The sequence below is a fragment of the Sceloporus occidentalis genome, unplaced genomic scaffold (assembly GCF_023333645.1).
Source record: "Sceloporus occidentalis isolate IW3139 unplaced genomic scaffold, rSceOcc1.0.p SCAF_2, whole genome shotgun sequence".
NCBI classification, from domain to species: Eukaryota; Metazoa; Chordata; class Lepidosauria; order Squamata; family Phrynosomatidae; genus Sceloporus; species Sceloporus occidentalis.
In genome coordinates, this window is record NW_028316982.1 from 253,194,724 (window position 1) to 253,207,775 (window position 13,052).

General features: G+C 40.5%; 1 protein-coding gene across 3 annotated transcripts in view; it reads right to left on the reverse strand.

The window, feature by feature from the left end:
• The window catches only part of LOC149320001 (cytoplasmic dynein 2 heavy chain 1-like), a 261,670-nt gene that overhangs the window by 27,131 nt on the left and 221,487 nt on the right, over positions 1-13,052 (reverse strand). The window lies entirely within an intron of this gene.

The following is a 13,052-nucleotide window of genomic DNA, read 5'->3' on the forward strand; positions in this document are numbered from 1 at the left end:
GACCCCCTTGTTGCCTCTTCCACCTTTTGGACAATGAAATTGTCTTTGTGGCAAGTGAGGAATTTACTAGACCTTGAGGATTTGGCTGTTTGACTTCCAACAAATATCAGGGTAGTTGAAGTCACCCATCACTACTACATCTCTCCTTTCTGAGTATGTGGTCATCTGTTCTACAAAGGCATCATCCAATTCCTCAGTCTGACTTGGGGGTCTGTAGTAGACTCCCACCATAACATTGTTTCCCTCCCCTTTAATTTTTATCCAGACGCTCTCCACCTGGCTTCCGGGATTGATGTCCTGGATCTCTTCACTGGTGTAAATGTCCCTGACATATAGGGCTATTCCTCCGCCTTTCTTTTTTGGCCTGTTTCTCTTAAAAAGCTTATATCCCTCTATTTCTACATTCCAATTATGAGACTCATCTCACCAGGTTTCAGTGAGGCCAATTATACCATATTTGCTTTTTTGCACTAGGATTTCAAATTCATTTTGCTTATTTCCCATGCTCTGTGCATTAGTGTAGAGACATTTAAGACCATTTGTTCCTTTTACTTGCTGCCTGTGCAAGTTTTTTTGCCTCCCACTTTTGGGTCCTTGCACTGTTTGCCTTGTTCCCTCTATGACAGTTTGACTATTTTCTCCAGCCTTTTTGCCTTCCAGAATACTGTCTCCCTCCCCTACATATCTCAGTTTAAAGCCCTCCTGATCAAATTCTTGAGACTATTGGCAAAAACGTTTCTGCCAACTGGCGTGAGATGCAACCCATCCCTTGCCAGAAGTCCTTCCTCATGGAACTGCAGCCCATGGTCCAAGAATCCAAACTGTTCTTGGTGGCACCATCTACGGAGCCAGTTGTTTACATCCGCTATTTTCTTCTCCCTTCCTGGACCATGCCCTTCGACTGGGAGAAGAGAGGAGATGACAACCTGTGCATCCATCTCTTTAAACTTCCTACCCAAAGCCTCATAATCCCTTATGATATTCTGAAGGCTATGCCTTGCAGTATCATTGGTTCCCACATGAACCAAAAGAAAGGGGTAATGGTCAGTAGGCTTGACAAGTCTTGTCAGTCTCTTTGTCGCATCACGGATCTTTGCCCCAGGGAGACAGCACACCTCCCAAGACATCTTGTCAGGCCCACAAACCACTGGTTCAGTGCCTCTCAAGAAGGAGTCCCCCACGACCACCACTCGCCTCCTCTGAGGCTTAGCAGCGGCCATTCCCTTTGGTGGAGCTCTCTGGGTCCCCTGCTCTGCCCCTGAGGTCTGTTCCTGCTGCTGTTCCTTGATAGTAGAGAAAGACTGAAATCGATTCTGTAGCTGTAAGCTTACAGAATGTTCCCTGGTTTCCCTACTTGTGTGTGTGACACTCCTCCAACTATCTACGTCTGTTGTGTGTGAAGTGACCTCCTCCTCCCCAGCAACTTCCTCTGTGTGTTTCCTGTCCAGGACCATCTGGTCCGTTCTGGTCAGGAAAACCTCTTGCTCCCTATGATGCTGAAGTGTAGCGACCTGGGCCTCCAGCAGCTGTACTTTCGCTTCTAAGAGGGCTACCAACTTGCACTTGGGGCAGGTGAAGTTCCCCATATCCCTAGGCAAGAAGACAAACATCCCACAAGTGTTGCAGGTGACTGCAGCAGGGCCTTCAGTGTCTATTATTATTATTATTATTATTATTATTATTATTATTAACCTTTATTTATAAAGCGCTGTAAATATTGAGAAGTCTTAAGGAGGCTCTGAAACAAAATTGTGGGTTTCCCCTGCTAAACACCAGTGTAAAGAACCCCTAATGGCTTGGCCTTTGTCCCCAAACTCTGTCCTTGAGTTCAATTCACTGGCCTTATAGTTATGTAGACTAGCTCCTTTCAGAGCAAGTCTCTGACTCACTTCCTCTGAGCAGAAGTACCCACAAGCCCCTTAAGGAAAAAAGGGAAAAGAAAATGTGGAAAATTAAAGGCCCCCCTCTAACAATGTTCCCAGGCCAGCTTCTCCTATGTACTCCTAACCCTCCTTGACTATATAACAGTTTTTAAAAATAAAAATAAACAATTCGGTGCGCACTTCCCCTAGCACTTAAACAGAATTAGGCTTCTGTCCACTCCCACCAAGATCCACAGCAATATCCCAAGTTTAAAAAGGTCAGATCTCACCAAAGCACATGGAGAAAGAAAACCAGCTTTCCTCCTTGAAAGAGTGAGCTAGAATGCCTCCCCTAGCACTTAAACAGAATTAGGCTTCTGTCCACTTAAATAAAACTTAAAACAATATAAATCATGCAGAGATACTAAATACTTTGAAGCAAACAGAAATAGTCAAACATACAATAGATATCCTAGTGATAGACTATTTCACCCAGTGTTATTAAGTGTATAGCAGCCTATTCTATATTTTATAACAGTACTATATAATACCTATCACTGTAACAGATGTTATTATATATAAAATGTGTGCAGTAACCCTTTCTACAACAATTGGTACACACACACACACACACAAACACACACACACACACTCACAATAAAAACAATTACATACAAAATTAAAACCATAAAATCTAAATACAGTGTAAAACCATAATAAGGGGTAAATCAGCATATATATATTATTTATGTTTCCTTAAACTTGCAGATTTTAATCTATTATGATGTATTGTCCTATTATTAAACATATATTCATCCATCTATCCATAGCTTAAAAGCAAGGGTAACAATACTCACACTGTATGATAAAAACATTGAAATTTCATGCAATTATTTCTGTTGTTGCCCAGCAATTCATTTCTAATGTATGTAAAACAACTTGTACATTCTGCACTGCTTGGCGCCTGATGTAAGGATGTTGTCCCTATATTAATATAGTGACTATATTGACTAGGGGCTTTAGTAGAAACCATATTAGCTGGCATTCCTCCTGCTAAAGCTATGTCAATGGCATTCTAAGAAAGCTCAACTCCCTGTGGGTACATCTGCAACACTGACTCTATTCTGTGTAAGACCCAATATGGCTTCCAAACATAGTGCATCTATATTCAAAATGTTTATTTAGTCTCAATCCAGACATAGCTTACATCTGGTCAAAACTTCGTACAGAACTCTAGAACACCCTAGACTTATGTAAACTCATGAAAGGGAAACCATCAGGCAGATGGCAGGGCATGTGTTGTGGGATTATATTTTTCTGGCTCCTTGTTGCGTAAGCTTAGAACATGCAAGGGAAACATTAGTGGTGAAAACTATGGACACTTTATACAAAAGGGAAAACCTTTTCTGGCCTTCAAACACATGCAGGGAAAGCATTCCTGAAATTGTTATTAATGTTATTACCGTATAACTCAACTATAAGTCGACCTCATGTATAAGTCAAAGGCAAGTTTTGTGGCCAAAATTATGGATTTTGCTATGACCCATGGATAAGTCGAGGGTAAAATTTAGGGGCATATAGCAAAGATCTGAAGGATGAAGCAAAGTAAAACAAAGTCAAAGAACTTACAAAATTCCAGCAGGCATATGTGCCTAGTCTTAAGGCTGGATGGATGAGAGAATACAGAGGGTAAGTGCTTCCAGGACGGATTATACTCTTGCTTTTCACCAGGGGATGGTTCCTTCTTTTAAATAAGAGTTAAGATACAGTACTTATATTGACCCATGGATAAGTTGACTCAGGTTTTTTGGGTCACTTTTTTGACCTAAATTTCTAGACTTATACATGAGTATATACAGTATATGGATTTGTATCCTACATGTTTTACAGCTAGGACTGGAAGAGGCTTACAACAATTAAAAACAAATGTAGATAAAAATTCACAGTACACAAATGTTTAAAAGTAATTAAACTATCAAAAGATAAAAATCATTTAAAATACCACAAACCACTAAAAAAAAAAATTCAAGTTATGAAAGACCTGTTTCCCTTTTAAAAATCAATTCACAAGGTCTTTTGGAACAATAAGAACTTCACCTTCTAGTGGAAAGAGAATAAGAAGGGTGCCTATCTAACCTCTCTCAGGTCCAAAACACACTGCATAATCTAGGTTAAGACTTCTTAAACTGCCCTGGCTCAGTACTAGGGAATCCTGGGAACTGTAGTTTATTGTGACACCAAAGCTCTCTGAAAGAGAAGGCTAAATGTCTCACAAAACTATAATTCATAGAATTCCCTAGCACTGAGCCAGAGCAGTTAAAGCGGTCTCAAACTGGATTGTTTCTGCAGTGTGTTTTGGATCTGAGAAGGGGTTCCAGACCCTAGGAAAATTATCGCACCTGCGGAGGCGGCAATGGCGGCCCAAGGCAAAGCGATGCGGAGGGAGCCAGCGTTCCAGCCGGGAGGGAGGCCTCAAAACCCCCCCTCCCCACCGCACCACCCACCTGCGGAGGCGGCAGCGGCGGCCCAAGGCAAAGCGGCGTGGAGAGAGCCAGTGTTCCAGCCGGGAGGGAGGCCTCAAAAAAACCCCTCCCCACCGCACCACCCACCTGCGGAGGCGGCAGTGGCGGCCCAAGGCAAAGTGGCACGGAGGGAGCCAGCGTTCCAGCCGGGAGGGAGGCCTCAAAACCCCCCCTCCCCACCGCACCGCCCACCTGCGGAGGCGGCAGCGGCGGCCCAAGGCAAAGCGGCGCGGAGGGAGCCAGCGTTCCAGCCGGGAGGGAGGCCTCAAAACCCCCCCTCCCCACCGCACCGCCCACCTGCGGAGGCGGCAGCGGCGGCCCAAGGCAAAGCGGCGCGGAGGGAGCCAGCGTTCCAGCCGGGAGGGAGGCCTCAAAAGCCCCCCTCCCCACCGCACCACCCACCTGTGGAGGCGGCAGCGGCAAACCCGAGGCGATTTTTTTTCTTCCTTCTCTTCGCCTTGGAGTAAGGGCTTGGTTCGCTTAGGCAGTAGGGGCGACAGGTGCAGGGTTTTTCCTGCTACCATTCCCAACACTGTTCTTTTTTACCCGGTCCCAAAAGGGTTACGGGTACTCACCCACACCAGCGGTGTGGGATATAGAGGGGGCGCTCAGTGAGGCTCAAGACTGAACCTCAGAGCAGCCCAACAGTGTTTTGGGCACACCATTGTGATACTAGCCCTGTGTTGTTTTTATCATTATTTTTTTCTGGAATTGTTTGGGTACAGCAAAAAGAAGTTTTGATAGAGGGGGGAGAAATTCATAACCCTTAAGATAGTAATATAGCTTATGCAATTCAAAGTAAAGGGTTTCCTTGGTTTTGTTTTGGAAGGGGGGAGGAAATTAGAATAGTAGAAAAAGGATGCCATCGAGGAAAAAGAATACAACAAGAACACAAATAATGGACAGTCCATGGGACATACCTGATGTATCTGACTCATCTGACTTGTTAGGTAACAAAACAGAATTGAATGAATTAATTTTACAAGAACTGAGGGATTTCAAGAAATCTTTTAAAGCAGAGATAAAAGTAGAATTGAAAGAGAACAGGAGTGAGATACTTAGGGATATACATAATGAAATTAAGGTGTTGGTGGGGAAAATTGATAAGACTAATGAGGATGTGCAAGCAGTAAAGAAAGAGTCACAGGAAGCTAACCAAAAAATAAGAAGTTTGGAAGAAAAGGTAGATATTCTTGAAATAAAACTGAGACAAAATGAACAAACAATTTTTATACAGGAAAATAAATTAAGAGAGAGAAATGTTAAGCTTAGAGGGGTACCAGAAGAAGACGATGAAAACCTTTTTGAAAAAATCATTCCCCAAATAGCTAAATTTATTGATATGGAAGGAAACTATTTGGAAACACAAGTGGAAAAAATTTTCAGAATCAATACAAAAATAGCTAGAGAGAAGAAACTACCTAGAGATATTTTGATTGGCTTTATAAATATCAGAATAAAGGAAGAACTATTACAACAAAATTACAAAGAAAAATTAATGATAAATGATAAGGTAATTGAAATTTTTAGAGATCTACCCCCTCAGACATTAAAAAGGAGAAAGACTTTAAATTCTTAACTGACATACTACAAGAGAGAAATATCAGCTACAGGTGGAACAAAATAGAAGGTCTATCGGTATTGTACAATCAGAAAAGATATTTTATAAACACAACAGAAAAGGCAGGAGACTTTCTTACAAAGCTAAAAACAGAAGGAGTAATAGGACAAAAGGTGTTTTATAGAAACCCCAACTCAAAGAAGCAGGAAAGGATTAACGTAGTGGACAAAAACATAACAGAAGAAATAATTAAACAAAAGGCAAAAAACCAGATATCTAGTAAAGTATCTGAAAAAGAACTAGAGGATAGAAATAGGAGAGAAAGAAGGTATAGTCATTAACATAAATTACTATTATACACCTGAATAAGAAGGGGGGAATTCAACTTAGCTTATGCGGGTTAAAATCACCTCGTGGAATGTTAAGGGCTTAAACTTAGAAAAGAAAAGGAAACAAGTTCTACACTTACTAGAAAAACAGGATTATGATATTATTTGTATCCAAGAAACGAAAATAAAAGATGGCAATACAAAATGTTTAAACAACCAGAATCTAGGGAATCTTTTTTTCTCATGCACACAGAAAACAAAAAGAGGTGTAGCCACATACATAAATAAAACATAGGATGCAAAACAAGTGTATAAGGATTTAGAAGGAAGGATATTAATAACGGAAGTAACAGTAGGCACGGAACAACTAATTGTAGCTAATATATATGCCCCTCTTGAAAATAAAGGTTTTTTTTTTTTTGCAGCAATAAATGAAATATTAACGGACTATAATAAAGGCAATATCATTTTGACAGGGGACTTTAATGCTGTTGTAAAACCATCTAGAGATAGAAAATCTGATAGACCGATAAGACATAACCAAGGGAAATTGCCTGCAAGTGGATATGATTTGATAAAAGATCAGGAACTTATAGATGTGTGGCCTAAATTAAATCAGCAAGAAAATGGTTTTACCTTTTTCTCTGAATGTCATAAATCACACTCAAGGATAGATCTCTTTTTAGTATCCAGAGAATTGATAAACACTGTGGAAAAAATGGAAATTAACCCTAGAACTTTCTCGGACCACAACCTAATAGAATTATATGTACAGGCAAAACAGAAGAGGCAATATGATTGGAAATTAAGGGAAGATCTATTAAATGATGAAAACTTTGTTAATAAAATGAAAAGAGAAATAGAGCTTTTTTTTAGTGAGAATGACACCAAGGATATGCTAATGAAGACAACTTGGGACACACTTAAGGTGGTAATGAGAGGCCTTTTTATTCAGAGGGCAAGTATTATCAAAAGAGAGAAACAGAGGAAACAGGAATGCTTAATGAAGGAATTGAAAAACAATGAAGAAAAATTAAAACATCAACCAAAAAACAAGGCAATTCTTAATAAAATCAATATTATCCAAAAACAATTACAAACAAAAATTTTGGAAGAATTAGCACAGGATCTAAAAAAGGCAAAACAAAAAAGCTTTGAGAGTGCAAATAAAATTGGGAAAATACTTGCACAAAAGTTAAAGAAAGAGAGGAAAATGAGAGGTATTGAAGGTATAAAAATTAATGGAAAGATAATAAATAACCAAGATAGTATTAGCAAGGCGTTCAAAGATTATTTCCAGGAGCTATATAAGGAAGAGACAACAACGGTTGAAAACAAGGACAATATGGAAAGCTTCTTAGAAAAAAATAAACCAAATATAATAACAGATGAACAAAGAAGAATATTAAATGCACCTTTCTCTCAGGAAGAGGTTTTGCAAACAATACAAAAACTTAAAGAAGGAAAGGCAGCAGGGCCGGATGGCTATACAGCCAAATTTTATAAAGTCTTCAAAGAACAAATAGCGAAACCTTTACGTAAAACTTTAAATCTGATAGCTGAACAGAGAATACAGTACCAACATCTTGGAAGAGAGCAACGATTGTAGTATTACCTAAGGAAGATAAGGATACTATGTTGATAAAAAATTATAGACCAATATCGTTACTCAACGTTGACTATAAGATATACGCAATGATGTTAGCAGAAAGACTTAAAAATATACTAAAGGTGATCATTCAAAAAGAACAAAATGGTTTCCTGCCAGATAGGCAATTAAAGGACAATATTAGAATAATAATCAACACAATAGAATATTATAATAAGAACAAAGAGAAAAAAATGGCCTTAATGTTTATCGATGCTGAGAAGGCTTTCGATAACATTAAATGGGAATTTCTGATAAAAGTCCTTAAAAAAATGAAGCTAGGCGAAAATTTTATAAAGAATATCTCACAAATATACAAACATCAACATGCCCAAATAAGGATAAACAATACTAAAACAGAAGAATTCTTGATTAACAAGGGCACTAGACAGGATTGCCTGCTCTCACCGCTTCTTTTCATTTGTGTAATTGAGATCTTAATTAATATAAGAAAGAATGGGAAAATAAAAGGTATTAAAAACAACGGGAAGGAAAGGAAAATGTTAGCATATGCTGACGATATGGTAGCTATTATAGAGGACCCTGTAAAGAGTATTGAGCCCCTAATGTCTGATCTGAGAGAATTTGGATTTCACGCAGGGCTAAAAATAAAGAAAGAAAAAACTAACCTAATGATTAAAAATCTTAATAAATGGGAAGAACGAAAACTAATGGAAAAATCTGGATGTCAAATAGTTAAAAAATGTAAATATTTAGGTATTCAGCTCACAAATAACAACTCTAACTTGTTTGAAAATAACTATAAACCAAAGTGGAAAGAAATATCCAAAGATCTAATTAAATGGAACAAACTAAATCTATCAATCTTGGGTAGAGGGGCGATCATTAAGATGGTCATTCTCCCAAATGTTATGTTTTTGTTTAATAACTTACCAATGGTAATCAGGGAGGCACAATTCAAGGCCTGGTCAAAAGAACTGAGAAATTTTTATCTGGAAGAGGGGTAGAGCAAGGATAAGATGGAAGGTTTTGAAAGATAGTAAAGAGAGAGGTGGCTATGCTCTTCCGGATATAAAGCTGTATATGTGGGCCTGTAATTTGTGTTGGATACAAGACTGGATTAAGTTAGAGGACACGAATCTGTTAAGTTTGGAAGGGGAGGGTCTGAAAAATGGCTGGCATGCTTATCTGTGGTATGAAGAACAAGTGTTGGTTAAAGAGTTCTTATTACATCCATTAAGGAAAGCTCTTTTTTTAACCTGGAGGAAAATCAAGGGAATATTCTATGATAAACTCCCACTTTGGGTCTCTACTCAAGAAGCTTTTTTTTAACAAGGTTAATAGCAAAACAAAATGGCAGAGATACAAGGATTTAATAAAGACCGGGATATCAGGTGAATTGGAGTTGAAAAGGAAGGATGTATTAAAGAAAGAAGATGCTAACTTAAACTGGTTTCAGTATGCACAAATTAAGGAGAAATTCAGGGTAGATATTAAAACAAAGGGTATTGAAATGAATATTAATGAGTTAGATAATATGTGGTGGAAACCAGACAAAAAGAAAATAGCTAAATTTTATAACATCCTGTTAGAAAGGGAACTAGAGAGAGACACTATAAAAGAGTATATGATAAGATGGGCTCAAGACTTTGGTCATCCAATTTTATATGAAGATTGGCAGAAAGCATGGAGATATACAAATAAGATCTTCACAAGATCTAAAGGAAAACCATATGAAAATCACCAATAGATGGTATCTTACACCTCTGAAAATAAATAAATAAAAAAAACCTACAAGAATCCTGATATGAAATGTTGTGTGGTGGTCTTGTAGTAAGATTAAACCTTTCTGGATGAAAGTGCATTTAACTATTCAAAAATTTTTCAAGACGCAATTTGAATTTACACCGGAGCTCTATCTCCTGATTATAACATCATCATTGAGTAAGGAGATAGAAAAAATATATATTGGAGAGTAATACTGTATGCGGTCACAGCGGCAAGAGTAGTTATTGCAAAATATTGGAAAAAAGAAAATGTTTTGTATTTTGATGAATGGCTTATGAAATTACAAGATCTGTGGGAATTGGACAGACTTACAACAAAGATAAAGGATAAATCTAACGATAAAGTAATTGAGGAATGGTTACCAATTTTACATCTTTGGGAGAAGAACTTTGATTTAAACAAAGATTTATTGATATAAGATACATAGGAAAGAAAGAGAATGTACCTATTAGATAAATGTGATAAGGGAAGTGGAGACTAACGAATAGGGCAGAATAATAATAATTAATAGAAAATTTACTCAGTACATACTTATGTATGACAAAGCTGTATCTTATGTTCATTATCATGTAACTATACATTTTAGTGGCAACTTATTGTAACTGTAATCCTTTTCTAACGGTAAGAAAAGGAGTATAGGATATTCGTTTAGCAATATGTTATTCCCTTCCCGTTTCCCCTCTATGATTTATGATTTGTATGTTTCAAAAGTTGTAAAAAATTCAAACTAACAAAATAATCTTGTTAAAAATGTTAAAAACGTTTAAAAAATAAATTTAAAAAAAGAAAAGAAAAAGAAAATTATCACATGCACTTTATCCCATCTTCTCTATGGGTCTTCTCTATGGCTGCTCCTAGGAGATTATGTCATGGCCAGCCAGGAGGAAGACTCGGAGGAGGCCTGGGTTCCTCAGGTGCAGGAGGTACCTGAGGCTGTGCCAGGCCCCAGTTCTGCCCTGCCAGATCCCAGCTCTGCTCTCCCAGCCCCAGTGGTTGTGGCTCAGCCAGAGATTAGCTCTGTGGGTTCTCCTCCAGAGGAGCCTGAGGCTCAGCAGCCCAGTCTTGCCCCAGTGGAAGTGCCAAGCTTGGGAGACAAAGGCGGGTTACAGACCCCCATTTGGGATGTCCTTAGGATGTCCCAGTTTAAAAAAGGGGCGTCTCTTCTAGACGCCCCTACTCCTGTTACAGACTCTGTCCGTAACAAATGGCGGCGGCCGTTCCACACGGCCGCTGCCATTTTGATGTCTTGGACGCCTAGCGTCCAGACGTGTCGCAGTGGAAGTGACGCCGTGAAAGCGTGCCTTGCGGCACCACTTCTGGGGCCCAGGAAGGAGCGCGATTTCCGCGCTCCTTCCTCGCAGCGTCCGGGAGTCCCGCAGTTTAGAAGCTGCGGATCCCGGACGCTGCAAGCGGCGCCGGCAGCAGACCGCCGCAATTCAGCGGTCTGTAACGCGCCTTAGAACAGCAAAGCATGGAGATTCCTCCCTTTAGCCAAAGGAGAGCTGAAAGGGCATGCCTGCAGCGGTTGAGGAGGCTTGAGGAGAAGCATTCTGCTGATAAGAAACAGCTGTGATAAGGGAGTGGTTCTGTGATTTAAGGCAGCTGGAGTATGCCGACCCTTTGCTAGAGTTTATTCCAGGTTCAGTATACTGAATGCTGTCGGCGCTGGCTCCCTGAATTCTGGGCTTCCTAGACCTTTGTTTACTCCTGCATCTACGACCTCGGAACGGACTTGACTACCCAAACCTTCTGGCTTCCTCGACCTTGGACTGTACTGACTTCAGTGACTTCTGAAATCCTGACCCCAGCTTTGGCTTGTGACTCACCTTAGACCAGTGCTTCTCAATTATTTTCTGTCATGCCCCCCCTAGGAAGAAGAAAACATTTTGCGCCCCCCGCGCGACTGTAAATAGTATCATTTGTCTATAAAATTGTTATAAGTACACCTCTGCATAACACTATATCCTGAGCCTCGTGCCCCCCTTTACGGAGCCTCGCGCCCCCCCTGGGGGGCCCGCCCCACTATTTGAGAAATACTGCCTTAGACAGAGAATAGGTCTGCAAACTGTCTGCTGGCTGTTTGGCTTTATTACCATCACTGAGCCATCTTTATCAGTGTGTGTGTGTGTGTGTGGGTGGGTGGGTGGGTGCTGGCAGCATTCCTGGACATTAACACACACATCTTATCTCATCTTTTTCCTGATGGAACAGAGGCATAGTTTTTTGTGGGTTTTTTGGGCTATGTGGCCATGCTCTAGCAGAGTTTCTTTCTGACGTTTTGCCAGCATCTGTGGCTGGCATCTTTAGAGAAAACAGGTCTTATCACATTCTCCTGGGACTGGCAGAATGCGATGAGATCCATCTTTGACAGTTAAATGCACGTCTATCCCATTGGGAAAAAGACGGGATAAGGCATGTGTGATAATCTCTTAGGAGCAGCCATGGAGAAGACCATCTCCCTCCTTCCCATCAGGAGTATTTGTGAAGGTGGTGGGACAGTGAGAAGGGCCTTGCCAGAAGATCACAAAACATGGGCAAGTTCATAATATGGGAAAATACAGCCCTTCAAATAAATTTGACTTACTTTTTGTTGTTGTTATGTGTGCCTTCAAGTAGTTTCTCACATATGCTGACACTAAAGTTTAACATATCAAGTGCTCTTTTTTTGCAAGATTTGTTCAGAGGGAATTTACTGAGGCCTTCTTCTGAGGCATGATGTGCCTAAGGTCACCCAGTTGGTTTCCATGGCTGAGTGGAATTTGAAACCTAGGCGGGTTACAGACCGCCGAAAAGCGGCAGTCTGTTGCCGCTGCCAGTTCCGGGAACCGCAGCAGCCAAACGGCACTGTTCCCAGACGCAGCAAAGAAGGAGCGCGAAAATCGCGCTCCTTCCTAGGCCCCGGATGTGACGTCGTGAGGCGCTAGTCGCGCACTTGCGGCGTCATATCTGGGGTGCGACGTGCGGAAGCAGAGTGTCCGCTACGTCAAGATGGCGGTGGCTGTGTGGAACGGCCACCGCCATTTCGTACGGACTCAGTTCGTGCTAGGGTTAGGGGCGTCTGGAAGAAACGCTCCTTTCTAATCCTAGCACGGACTGAATCCGTCCTAGGGTGCCCGTCTGTAATGGGCCCTAGTCTTCTAAAGTCCTAGTCCAACACTCAAACTGCTACATCATGCGGACTCTCTAGCATATTGCTAATACTTGTATGTGCAAGCATATCTCGCTTTAGGATTCCAGACAAAAGCACTCACAAACATGCTTCACTATATATGTACACCATTCCTAGAACAAGGAATGCAAATAACTGTATAGTGTGAGGATTAGAAAAGGAAAGGAGAACGTATGCTACTAAATACAATGCTGAAAATAGCATAATGTCTT